This window comes from Podarcis filfolensis, assembly GCF_964270895.1.
Source record: "Podarcis filfolensis genome assembly, chromosome: 4".
NCBI lineage: Eukaryota > Metazoa > Chordata > Lepidosauria > Squamata > Lacertidae > Podarcis > Podarcis filfolensis.
Genome location: NC_139607.1, coordinates 72898905 through 72912688, shown reverse-complemented (window position 1 = coordinate 72912688; position 13784 = coordinate 72898905). Strand labels below are relative to the sequence as shown.

The following is a 13784-nucleotide window of genomic DNA, read 5'->3' as shown; positions in this document are numbered from 1 at the left end:
TGATGTAGTTCTGTTAATGAAGACCTCTTTTACCTGTTGTGTTGAAACATACGTACTTGGTTAGATTCATCAATCAAAAAGCATGTTGGTTAAAAATTGTGGCCCAAATAAATTAGAAAGATAATATAAGAACTCAGAAAAACAACAATTGGTAGGTTTCATTTTGAAAGAGAGATTTCTTCCTCTCACATACACACAGAAGAAGTGCCTTTTCTATAAGGGACCCTGCTCTGAAACTTTCAGACGCAACCAATTAATTAATTAAATCTGATACAGCTAGGCAACTAAAATTTTGTGACAGTCCTACTTCTCTTTTTCACCAGCTTCCGACATTTTGTAGAAGTATACTTATGGGCGTTCACAGGGCAAGAGGGGCGCCTTCACATACCAAGCTAGTCAACAAGAGATTTGGAGTGACCTCAAAATCAATTCTATGCCAGATTCACACTCACTGCACTTTTCTAGAGAAGAGCTTTCCTCAGGTGGAATCCACACACATATAAAAAACGTTGTGAAAATGCTTTTTTAAAAACAGTTTGAAAAATACATTGAATTTTGCATAGCTCACTGTCGCCATCTAATGTCACATTTATACACTGCACTTTACAGCACATTTAAAATGTTTTATTTGCAGCTGTGTAGATGCGTCATTGGGGACGTGAGTGGCGCTGTGGTCTAAACCACTGAGCCTTGGGCTTGCTGATCGGAAGGTCGGCGGTTTGAATCCCTGCGACGGGGTGAACTCTCGTTGCTTGGTCCCAGCTCCTGCCAACCTAGCAGTTCAAAAGCACATCAAAGTGCAAGTAGATAAATAGGTACCGCTCCAGTGGGAAGGTAAATGGCATTTCCATGCGCTGCTCTGGTTTCGCCAGAAGCGGCTTAGTCGTGCTGGCCACGTAACCTGGAAAAACTGTCTGTGGACAAATGGCTCCCTCGGCCAGTAAAGTGTGATGAATGCCACAACCCCAGAGTTGTCCGCGACTGTACTTAACTGTCAGGGGTCCTTTACCTTTTTATATGAGTCCTTAGATGCTGATCTAATTATTCTGCTTCTGCAAATGTTACAAGATTTGGAAGCCCTAGAAATACAATAATAATATAAAGAAATGAGCTTTGTGTGATGCTTCTTCAGTCATCAGATGAGGAGCTTTGGGTACTGGTCCAGCTTTTTGAGGGGGACCAAGAATAGAAGCCAAAGGTAACCCAGAAGAATAGAAAACAGAAATGCTGGCAGCCTTCTCAGGAAATGGGTAGCAAATATCATTTTCTTGGGAAACAAACTTAGTGCTAATGTTTTGATTGATTTAAGGCTAAAAGAAAAACACAAAGGATTTTCTATATACAGTTGCTACACAGAGAAAGCAAATATGTAGACCCGTTTCTCTCTTTAGCTACGGATATCTGTAACTACTTTAAAAGCAGAAGACAGTTAGTGGGCCTGAGGCACATTCTGAAGATACTACTTCATCAGACATTGGACAATTAGCACCCTATGTGTCTGCCTCAAAAGCGACAGAAAATACAGGCACAGGCAGGGCATGAGAACATCCCAATAGAAAGTACTGAGGCAGCTACTAGTACTGTACAACTTGAACAGGAAAAGTTGGCTATGGGGAAACCACATCTTGAAAGACAATCCTCCATTTTATGTGTTATAATTTGAGCTGCTAAAACACTACAGACAGTAAGACTTGCTCGTATAGTTCCAAGAGCATTCTAAATAGTCTCCTTGGTTAGCATACTCTGCTGGTTTGAAAGGACCTGTATGTTTTTACTGCATCATACTTCTCTAGCCTGTAGTGCAAGGGGTACTGGTTATGTGCATTTCAAAATTTTGTATCATGTAGTGGTTCACGTGAAGATGCTTCAGACTTCTTTTGCGTCATGAACAGGAATAAGGTGCCAAATGCAAAAATCATAGAGGAAAATAATCAGAAGCTATACTTTATAATGTCACCATTTTGTATGGTGGCCCATAAGACTATGCTATTCATGGTAAAATCAGTAGCACAGGTAGCATGTCAGACCTTTTACAGCAAAGGTCAACAACTTGGCACCATGACACCCACGAAGGTTTCCAGTGGTGCCCTGGGCAGGGCCCCCCGATTCTGAAATTTCATTTCAAAAAGAATAAGTAAGTTTCTAGCCCTCGTAGAAGGAAAGTTTGGGGGCAAGATGTGCAGTGATATTCTAAGCAATTTATGGGAAATGATACTGGTGTGGCTGCCTTGTATAGTTTTCCTGGGACTATTTTTTGCTGTTCTGGAAAATGTATACATGAAGAGTATTAAAGGTCAACATTTGCTTTTCATGCTCTTGGTGTATGTTAATAGAAAGTTTGGTTGTTGTTTCTTTTCTCTGCTTTGAACATTAAAACGACAACAAAGGAAATTAAACCACAAACCCTGGAAAAAAGAATTCTAGAATCTACTTGAAATTCAGCAAAGGGCAGGAAATACAGCTCCGGAGCTGCCAGTTTGTCCTCAGATTACCCTTCTGTCAGCTGGGAACTTGAGCTGCTGAATATAGAAAGAATCCTATAGAGACAATAATCAGGATGGCTAATATCACAATGCGTTTGAAGATACAGAGTGAGCAGATCTCTGCAACTCATGTGTTGGGACCTATTTTGTTTCCCATTCACATGGTAAATCTTAGGTTGGTACAGGTTTGTGTGTTTTTTAAGTTCCTACTCAATAGTTCCCATATGAGTACGCTTTGCAACATGAACAACATGTATTTAAATGTGTATCTTAGATTCTGTGTAAAAATCTACAGTTGTGGGTGACTGAAAGAAACAAGAACTCTAGAGTCTGATTGTATGTGTTGATTATTCTTAGGATAAGAGTGTTAGCATATAGGATCTCTTGTCTCCCTGTCTGTACATGAAGGCTAGAATAGTGCCAGATTCCAAAGAAGTATGCGGATGATAACTTGAAAAATCCCTTGAGATTCTGATATTCAGTTATGTATGTGTGTGTGAGAGAGAGAGAGGCAGGCAGGCAGACAGACAGACAGACAGAGAGAAATACGGTGCACACATGTACACAGTAGTGCAGTGATGGCCTCCAGCTGTTTTGGGACTACAGCTCCCATCATCCCTAGCTAACAGAACCAGTGGTCAGGGATGATGGGAATTGTAGTCCCAAAACAGCTGGAGGGCCAAGTTTGACCATCACTGCAGTAGTAGAATGGTACATTTTGAAGTGCAAGAGTTAATTGTTACAGCCCTGTAGCCATGTTCCCCAGAAAGTCTGTAGCCATACCCGAAGGGGAACCATGTAAAGAGCTTTGCTAGTCCAGTAATCACACACATGAGCAGCAGTACATATCACAATACCCAATTTATTAGGTAACGATGCATAGCACTGATCCTAAGAGTTAGCTCTATTGAAGCCAATGGTGCTTTGCGTCTGATTGCTTAGGTTTAACTTGTAAATCATACCGAGTTTTAACAAAATTTCTTCAGCCAGCTTTAAGTCTGAAGTGGCAGTGATATCGTGTCACTATTTAAGCTGCTGGTGTGAAGAAGTAATGCTATCAAAAGAAAGGGAAAGAAGTATATAACCTCTGCTTGATCAAGTTCCTCATTCTCTGCCTTCCTCTTTATAAGTATATTGAAATGTTTTTTGGAAGGTGAACTAGCTGGGTCCTCTAAATGCCACGACAAAACATCCTGAAGCCAGTGAGTTATTTTATGGTTTTTCTCTGTTCTTTCCACTTCCCCTTCATTTGTGTTGGGATGCATTTAGGTCTTATATTGAAACCAAATGCCCTATTTAAATAATGATTTAAAAAATACCCAGCCCACAACATGCCTTATGTTTCTAAACTGTGGAGAAATGTTACCTGCCATAATGAGTTTTCTGGAAATAAAGGAAGCAATGGTTGTTCATCGTGTGAAATCTCACAAGGTAAATGATAACTTTAACACAGTAAAAATAGGATTTCACACAACACCATGGTTGGGATCTGATTCTGATCTCATGTACCTGGGTGCATATAATTGCCTTCCATTGAGTTAATTTGGGACTTCACAGCAATTGGGATCAGAGCTTGTTATGCGTTTTTGGAACATTTTGTGTCAGACAGTCTCTTTACTACAAGATAGAAAATAGCATTCACAAATAACAGCAATATTCTTTGTCTGGCAAACTTTTTTTTAGGTTTGACTCAAAATGTGTTTTAAAGTCAGAAAAGTGATACATTTCAATAGGCATTGGCCACTGAAATAGAATGCATGTTTCTGGGATAATCACTAAAGCAGTTTTGCATACTTAAAAATGACTGTGTTTTCCCCTTTGGGTTATAAAATGCCAAACAGCTCGGTATGCATAGATATGTGCCATTATTTTAAAAACACGTTCCACAGTGTGCATGTGTTTGTTTCTGATATAGAATCCAAGTCAGTTGTCTTATTCTTACATGTGGACTTTAGTTCTCTATTGACTGTAATGCAAATAACTCAAAGAAATGTTCATTGCCCAGGGTAGTGTGTATTGTTACTAAACTGGAAGTTGAGGATCTACAGAACAATTCTAAGGTGGGGCTGCCTAATAGGATACAGAATGTTCCTAGAGAGGCAAAAGACTGCATCTCCAAATGTAATGGAAAACCTAACAAGCTGGCCCTTTCAAATCTCCTGTTCCTGATCACCTTTCTGTAATGTGACCATTTTGGTAATGGCCCTCGTCCTGTCTTGAGCCTCATATTTTGAGCTCAGTATGTGAAATCACAAAGTGTGCGAGTCTTTAAACTTAATGCCAACCCCAAGATCATCAGACTGCAAATAAACAGGATTTATGTTCCACATTTTAGTATTGCAATACTAATTCAAATAGCCTTAAATGAGAGGCCAGTTAAGAATACTGTGCATGCAAAAGTGATGTTGGTCATAGCTTTCTTCGTTTTTAAAAACTTTTCTTCAACAGGAAATTTTTCTAGATTTCTTCTTCCATTTCTGCCTGTCTGGGCTGGGTTGCTGCTTAATTTTTTATCTCATTTCTAGCCTTAAGATTGTGCTCATGATTGTTGCTATGTGCCAGGCAGCACACATGCATGTAATGTATATGTGGAACCTGTGGAGCCATGTCCAAATTTAACTCAATATGACGTATTAACAGCAGCAAGAAAAAACAGACATAGCGGGGGGGGGGGGAATCTAGTGTTTGTTGAAAGATTAGCAAGGGACGTTTTGCCAGTCTTTTCAAAATATATTTCTGCATTTTGGCTATACTGACACTTGAAGTAGTTCAGCGTGTTCACATAAAATTCCATAGAATATTTCACAGCACAATTAAGTTGCAGCTGCATTTCCTTCTCCATGTGTACCACACATGTTAACCAGACATGAATTGGCACTTATGGGGAGATTTCCATCACTGTCATATAGGGCTCCCCCTTGTTGCTTGTGTTTGACAGTAATTTAATCTCCCTGTTCTGAGTTCACAAATTCTTTAATCTGTTTGTTATCTTGTCTCATCCCTGCAGCAGTTTTATTAAACTGAAAAAAAGAAAATGATATTTGAGCACAGAAGTGTCTTTGCAGAAAGCCTTAGGTCCTGCTTGGATGATTTATAGTACTTTATAATAGAAAACTCTCTGAATAATATCGTACCAAATGCCCATATCACAAATCCAAAATAGCAATTCTTTCAATGGTCAAAGCACAGTCACCAAGACGTTGCTTTGCAGAGTTAGGAAGCAAGGGCTGCCAAAACTGTAACTTCAACAGCTAGAAAGCTATACACAAAACTGAATTCAAGAGTTCTAACAAGAATCATGTGATTTTAGTATCCCTCTGAAATTTAATCTGTGCATCTGCTTGTTTACTAATTCTCTAAGTCAGAAGAAGTTTCTACTACTGAAGGGTTAATAGGCAACAAATAAAAGAGGCATTAAGGTGCTAAGTTGACTCTCTGAAGTGGCACAGTAGGTTGGCAGCATTCTGTTCCTTAAATGGCAGACTTAAATGTTTCAAGTTGCAGTGGCTTAGAACAATGGTTTGAAACTAATAAGGCGGTGAGCAAGATTCAACAGAAGCCTAAAGTCCAAACCAAATCTGAGCAATTCAAGCAGACCTGAACTTCAACTGAGTCAGATCAAGACAACTCCAGATAACCCCAGATCAGTTTGTCTGTAGTAATCCAGGGTTGTCAGGGTTGGGACTATTGGACAGGAAAAAGAGGCAGGCAGTTTTGCAAAGGACACCCCAAGGCTGTTTGCAAGAGGGCTTTCAAACAGCCCCGTGGTGCAGTTTGACTGCATGTGCCTCTTCCCAGCAGGTGAACACATGCATGTGCAGTCCAACTGAGCTGAATTGAATCCTCCACTCAACAGCTAATGAGTGGAGGGTGTATTCTAGCTAGGTGGAGGGGTCTGTTTTGCCAGCATGTGACCTGCATGTTACCTGCAGACCCCAGTAGGATTGACAGGGACTGGCTGAGTCTGCAGACATACCAAGGTGGGAAGAGGAGGCCTAACCCAAAGACTGAGGGGCATGGGGAAGGGAGGAGAAAAGTTATGGTCCTAATGGTGATTCCAAGAGCTGACACAAGAGTTGGTTTGGGAGGCAGCAAGGGAGATGGGTCTGGCAGCCAGACAAGTGTCAGTCATGGAGTGGGAGGAAGTGGTGGCATTGTTGTTGACGGCTGTGGGGAGAGCTAGGGCCTGAACCACACTAAGCCGAGACATGTTGGAAGATACTAATCTTTTAGAAATAAAATACTGACTTGGAAAATATGAATCTTGGATACTGGCTCTGATTGCAGAAATAAATTTGAGTCGTGCTAGTGGTTGCAAACAGCTACTTTCAGGGACGCGGGTGGCGCTGTGGTCTAAACCACAGAGCCTAGGGCTTGCCGATCAGAAGGTTGGCGGTTCAAATCCCCATGACGGGGTGAGCTCCCATTGCTCAGTCCCAACTCCTGCCAACCTAGCAGTTCGAAAGCACGTCAAAGTGCAAGCAGATAAATAGGTACTGCTCCGGTGGGAAGGTAAACGCCGTTTCCATGTGCTGCTCTGGTTCGCCAGAAGTGGCTTAGTCATGCTGGCCACATGACCCGGAAGTTGTATGCCAGCTCCCTCGGCCAGTAAAGCGAGATGAGCGCCGCAACCCCAGAGTCGTCCGCAACTGGACCTAACGGTCAGGGGTCCCTTTACCTTTTTACTTTCATTTCAGTTTATTTTATTTATTTATAAGCCACCTTTCTGGACTAAGTCCATATCTCACATCCACACAACCACGTGTCTATCCACACATAGGTACATGCATACCATCCCATTCATGCACATATTTTTCCTATCTCCCTCTTCTGATCCCCTCTTTGGTCCATCCATTTTAGGTCTCTTTGAGATTAGTTTCTCAAAAGCTTCCTTTCAATATGAACAAGCAGAGCAATTATTTACTCTCGCAGAGAGACCTATGATTGCAAGAACACTGCAAAAACGAACTGATATATATCGTTAGTAAATTGTGTTTTAAGTCTTTAAAAGAAAAGAGAGTGTGTGTGTGTGTGTGTGTGTGTGTGTGTGTGTGTGTGTGTGTAATATTTGAGATCAGCAAAGGAAGTTGATGAAGAACTACAAGGTAGATTTGTTTCAGATTTATAAAGAGTCTCTTATTTACACTTTTTTAAGGATGGCTAGCCTTACATTTCTAGGGAAAGGCAAGTTGCATGCAACTATCATTTAAATGTGGAACTAAAAAGCAAAAAAGGAACAAATACTTATTAAACCAATTACTGCTGTTCTTCTCATGTTGAAAAACTACCATCTTCTATGTTCATTTTTATGCTGCATTTGTGGCATGGGCTTTCTCCAGAATGAACTAGAAACTTTTTTTCCCCTATTTATTGTTGTTAATTCAAGAACATTTACCAGATAATATCCAATCTGTTTTAGAAATATTAGTGACCTTTTCAGTATGTAACTTTACTAAATATCAAAGTATTTGGTAAACAAAGAAATAAAAATACAGCAATATTCCTCCTATTTTACAGTACAGTATACATGAGATTACAGTAAAGGAAACTGGCAGATAATTGAGGATGAGAGTTTGTGCCTTAAAATCCTCATGAAACTCAGGAACAGTTATTTCATTTTAATGTGGTCCAAGATACTGGTCTAAAAAAAAAAAAAACAACCCAACAAACAACCCCACAAAAATAATTCCTTATGCTATTTTTCTTTCACCACATTCCCAAAATTTTTGCCGTTAGCAAGAAAACTAGTTTCTTGTTATATTGAAAGTAAACCAAAATTATTTTTAACTTGTTTTCATCTGTTTTTCTCTGCTATTAATTGTGATCCCCTTGACAGTTCAGTGTTGATTTAAACTGGAACATTAGAAGCTGCCTTATATTGAGTTAGACTGTTAGTCCATTTAGCCCAGTATTGTTAACACTGATGGGTAGCATCTTTCCATGATGTCCAACCAGTATTTTCCAGCCCTACTTGAAGATGCCAAGGATTGAACCTGAGATCTTTTGCATGCAAGGATGTGCTCTTCCATGGAACTTTGGCTGTTCTCCTTGGAGAGATTTTGATTTCAGTACAGTGGTACCTCGGTTTAAGAACAGTCCTTGTTTAAGAACGATTCGGTTTACGAACTCCGCAAAACCGGAAATAATGTCCTGGTTTGAGAGCTTTACCTCGGTGTAAGAACGGAATCCAAATGGTGGAAGGGCACCTGCTGCAGGAGGCCTCATTAGGGACAGCACACCTCAGTTTAAGAACAGCTTCGGTTTAAGAACGGACTTCTGGAACGGATTAAGTTCGTTAACCAAGGTACCACTGTAATCAAAAGTCTTCTTATAGATAGAATAAGTGCACTTAAGAAATCAAAGCTACCATTTAGTACAAATGGCTTTTAGAATTAAAATACTGTGTCATTAAACTAGTAACATTAAACCAACATGCTCAAAATCTTCATTTGAATGTTTAACATTACATCACAATTAGAAAAAGCTGAATTTTCATTAAAAAGTGATGCTGGTATTTGGTCTGTGGAACACTCACAGTTTTTTTGTCAAGATTGAGACAGACCATTTGTATTCCAGTTTAATATGGCAATTTTCTAAAAGATGAAAATGTTAAAATCAAGTCGTATTTCTTTTGTCTTAGCAAAACAGAGTAAATTTAAATAAAGGGCTGGGCTGGATCCATTGCCTTGGCTGCTGTTGCAGTACTGCTGTTGCTGCCTCAATGAAATGCAGAACAAATTTGCTATCGCTACCCAGCTGCCCAAATTGTTGCATAGAGCTGCTGCCTGGCCCCAGCTGTGCAAGCAGATAATGCCACCATGTTGCCCATGGTGATATGTGATCCAAGTAACTGTTGCCATCACTCAAAAAGTAGTGATGGCCACCAGTTTGGACATCTTCAAAAAAGGATTAGAACAATTCTTAATTATTATACTAATTAAATTTCTATTCATGAGGATAAGGCTGCCCATGTTGTAGGCAGTATGTATCTTAAATGTCAGTTGCTGGGAATGCTGTTGCACCCAGGTGCTGCTCTCAGACTTACCACAGACTTACCTGGTTGGCCACTGTGAGAACAAGTCCGCTCACCCTTTCCAGCAGGCAGCATTGTGGCCAGGTTAGGCCCCTTCAGTGATCTGGCGGGGGCAGAGATTGATGCCCCCCCCTCGTGCTGTCCTGGCCATGTCACTGGTGCTGGGCAGGGTCATGCCCAGGGGTTGCTCTGCTGTCCAATCAGCACTGGTGGGGGGGCGTAGCCATGGGAAATTTAAATTGTGATGCGGCTGGGGCCCCCTCCTCTCTCACCCTTCACCAGATCCCAATGGAAATCTCTCGGGGTGCCCCTATTTGATGTAAGTCACAGGGTCCCCCTATTGGTGGTTTACTCTTAGATGGACTCCTTGCAGTTGGGCAGGAGTCAAGATATAGCCTGGCTTCACCCAATGCCTAAGCCAAACCGCTCACATCTGTAACCAATAAAGTTGTGGCCTATTTAAACCCATAAACCTAAATACTCATGTCCCTGTGTTTATTACCCACTAGGGAACTGCAGGTCACAGGGCCTTGACAAGCAAGTTGCTGCTCTAGATGGGCCATTGGCCTGATCCAGCAGGCTCTTGCATTCATATGCCACTTATATCCCAAATGTCACATACTACTGCTATCCAGGGCAAGTGTGCTTCTGTTGTCCACAATTTTGCTCAAAGTGTGGTGAAGCCTGATGCACCAGGTGATTCCAGGACATCGAGCAATCCTCTGCATGGGTTGGTGAAGCAGGAAGAATGGTCCATGTTCTTATGCCAAACTGGGTGAGCTCTCTTCCCTCATGTGGTATTCCAAGAGATATGTATTCTCTTCAATACATAGTGGAAAAGCAGACTGTCCTGACAACTGTGCAGTCAGAATAAGAAAAATACAGTACAAACTTAACTTTATTAAGAAACTTGTAGAAGCTAAACAACTATCAAATTCATTGTGGCATAAGACTACAGTTGACTTTATTAGAAATGTGGAGTGTAATCTTCATCCTTCATAAATTTGTTTAATTCTCTTTCGAAACCATCCAAGTTGGTAGCCTTTATTACATCTCGTAGTAGTGAATTACATAGTTTGCCTATACTTCGGATGAAGTATTTTTATCTGTGCGTGCTCATTCTCAATGTTTGCTGCAGAGTGTGTGATTTCCAAATGCCAAATAGAGATTGGGTACACTTGGTTAATTCTTATATGCATGTTAAAGACAAAAAATGGTGGCAGTCTGTTTTTCAAATTGGGGAGTTTTCAGTATTAGAGGAAAGCATGCTAGCTGCACATAAGAAACTGTACCCAGGGCTATGTACCAAGTTAGCTGCTACGTTATCCCTATATGTCCCTGCTTTGGGTATATTGTCATTTAGCTAAAAGCCTTGGAGTATAGAATATTTTCGAGAGAAATCAGATTGGAAAGTGAGAGACTATGATTCTTTCATGACTTGCCATGTGGGGCTGTTACGAATTTCTGTACAACATAGCCAGTTCCAAACATATCAAATTACAGCTGCCCAGTTATAGAATTTCCAGTTCTGACGGCTTGTAATTTATTTTTGTCTTTGGAATCTCAATGCTCTTTATTCTTGGTATCATTCCATGCTATATACAATTGTTCCATGTTTCAATTTAGAATTCATAATTTAATTGGATGAGCTGTGAACCTCTAGCTATTTGAACTTCTCATAGTACCACTGACATGGAAAAGTTGGCTGTCACTTCCTGAATGATCATCATCTCCAATTCAGACATATTTACATTAAAGCTAAATATAGTGCTGTAAACTTCTAAGATATTTTAGTTCGCTGAGTGTCCCTTTGCAGAGGAAAGCAAAAATGTTGTGTATAAAAAGAACTAGAATTTTTTTTTTCCTTATTGGAAGTCTGAAGTACAGGAAAATCTTTGACACTGTGTCCTATACACCCAAGGGAGAAGAAGCCACACAAATAACTTTCCCAGTGTTTTCAGGGCCTGACTTATACATGAAGTTAAATGTGAGATGGCTTCCTAAAATATATTATTAAAATGTAAGCATAGGAAGCGGGGTTCTTTTTGAATCAGGATGACAGTGTGCAAGGAGGAAATATTTAACTCTTCCTGCCATAACAAAAGTTGACGCTTCTCTGACACAGTAACTAGTGGTAGAAAAAACTCCAGTTTGCATTAATGGAGGCTTCCTTCCTCACCCCCCTCCCCGCAAACTGTACTACAGAGTGGTTTTTCTCCTGACTGCAGCAGGGAAAGGTTAAACCTCGCCTCCTTGTGTGCAGTGGACCCCCATTCCTACTAGTAAATGAAAAACCTCACAGGAAACGGCAGGGAACAACTTTAACATTATGTGCAGAATTAGACCCCCATTTCAAAAAAGGAGCTGAAATCAGGGGGAAGTTTACAGGTGAATAAAGTGGCCCTTGTGTTAGTCTGCATGTCATTTTGGGAGCCCTTCGAATGTACGAATTGTAATAGGAAATTGTGCAACGGTTTGGAGACGTCTGTTTGGTTTCCCCTGCCTGAATCCTGCAATGGAACTGTCATACTGTTAGGAGACTCTGTACTGCAGACAATACCAGGAAAAGGCAAAGTTTGCTTGCTTTTTGTGCTTTGATAAATGCGTAATAGAACTCCCCCCCCCCATGTTATGATATAGATTTCTTATCTGGAATAATGTCATATTTGTTACTAGTACTGAGACTGTGAACTGGTCCTTTCTAATTTGCCCACCAGCATGCTCTTACTCTCAGTTATGGTCTAGTATAATCCAGACGAGAGCATTCAGTATTTCAGTCCCTTTGTAGCAGGTTCCAAACAGGATTAGGGCTAGTAAGAGCTATTTTCCCAGCTCAAGATACTGATCAAACATTTCAAGTATTCAAAGCACAAGAAGCTCCTGAAAAGATTTATAGAATTCATTGCAAACGCCCGGGAGATTTGCCATTTGGACGGTCCTTTATACCATTTTGAACTTCATCTGTCGATATTTCTGTTTCAAATGGAACTTTTTGTTCTGTAATCTGTGGGGGTTTTCGTTTTTCCAAAAAGCTATGTATTCTAAACTATGAAATTCTGTCACTGTAGAGATTCCTAGGGGTGCAAAACTTTGTTGTTGATGTTGACAAATGTTTCTCTTACTGCTTTTTATAATTGATTTCTTCTGAACAGTTGAGGGTATAATGGCTGGGGCATTAGTGGGATAGCATATTTTTGAAAGCATACAGTTGGCTTTCTTTCCAAATTAAAAAAAAAAATCATTGGGCACATGAGAGAGTTGCTAGTGCCTAGAGATGTGGTAATGTTGCCAAGTTGCACATGAATATCTTCGGCTTAAGCTTTTGTTTCTTGGGAAGTACCAATGATCAGTTGTTGTTGAAGAGATTTTAGCATCTTTCCCAGGATGATCTGCTGAGAGGGCTGCTTTGGTTTTCATCATCTAGGTAATGGCCTTCCTCTAATATACTCTTTAAATGACCTAGGGGAAGAGTGTCCTTTTGTCATTTCTTTCAAATCTCTGCTATATGTGCTTACTGATAAATTTGGAAGAGGTTTCCTTTTTTAGCTTTTAGGAGAGAAATCTCCAGATGGGGACCCAAATGCTGACATCCTGTGCTTTGTAGATAATGTTGGATAGGGGTTGGATGGGGGGGGGGAGGAGAAGGGTGATATGACATAGGTATCATTCATCTCAGATGTTAGAAATCTTGCTATTCCTATTACAAACCAGTTCAGAACTATTACTTATCCAGCATTGTGGAAAATGAAAAGTAGCATCTGCACAATTTACGTTTAATCAGCTGTGTATTTGTTCACTCCTTACAGAAGGATATAAGTTATTTTTTTTAGATATGGCTTGTTGATTAGAGCTGGTTCATGTGTGTTTCTGCTTTACATGTGCAGTTCAGTGTCAAGCACCTTTATTCAGAAATAAGTTCTATTGAGGTTAACACAGACAGCCCTTTGCATGCTGTCTTGGGAATAAGCCTTATTGAAATCTGTGAGACTTAATTCTGAGTTAACACACATAGGATTGCACTGTAAATGCCCCAAAATGTTTTTATATGGGAACAATAAACTATGCACGGAACGTATAAAACCTTAAAGATTATTTCAAAGTGATATATTTGTGTGTGCGAGAATTAGCTACCAAAAATTTGTGAAAAAGCAAAAGGTATTTGTGTACTAACACATTGCACCTCTTGAAGTAATTCAGGTTGTTTCTGATTTCTTTTCACTGCCAGATATTTAATTAGTATTATTTCCTTTTGAATTTGTATAGTATTT

The 13784-nt window shown here is 40.1% G+C and overlaps 1 protein-coding gene across 46 annotated transcripts in view; it reads left to right on the top strand.

The window, feature by feature from the left end:
• ZBTB20 (zinc finger and BTB domain containing 20) overlaps positions 1-13784 on the top strand; it is a 513065-nt gene that overhangs the window by 226368 nt on the left and 272913 nt on the right. Inside the window, exon 1 of one of the 46 annotated variants that reach the window (XM_083609093.1) lies at positions 12854-12940. The exons of the other annotated variants lie outside the window; for them this stretch is intronic. The gene's annotated coding sequence lies outside the window, so the exon portion shown is untranslated. Of the gene's footprint in view, positions 1-12853; positions 12941-13784 lie in introns of those variants that run through there. 46 annotated transcript variants of the gene reach the window in all.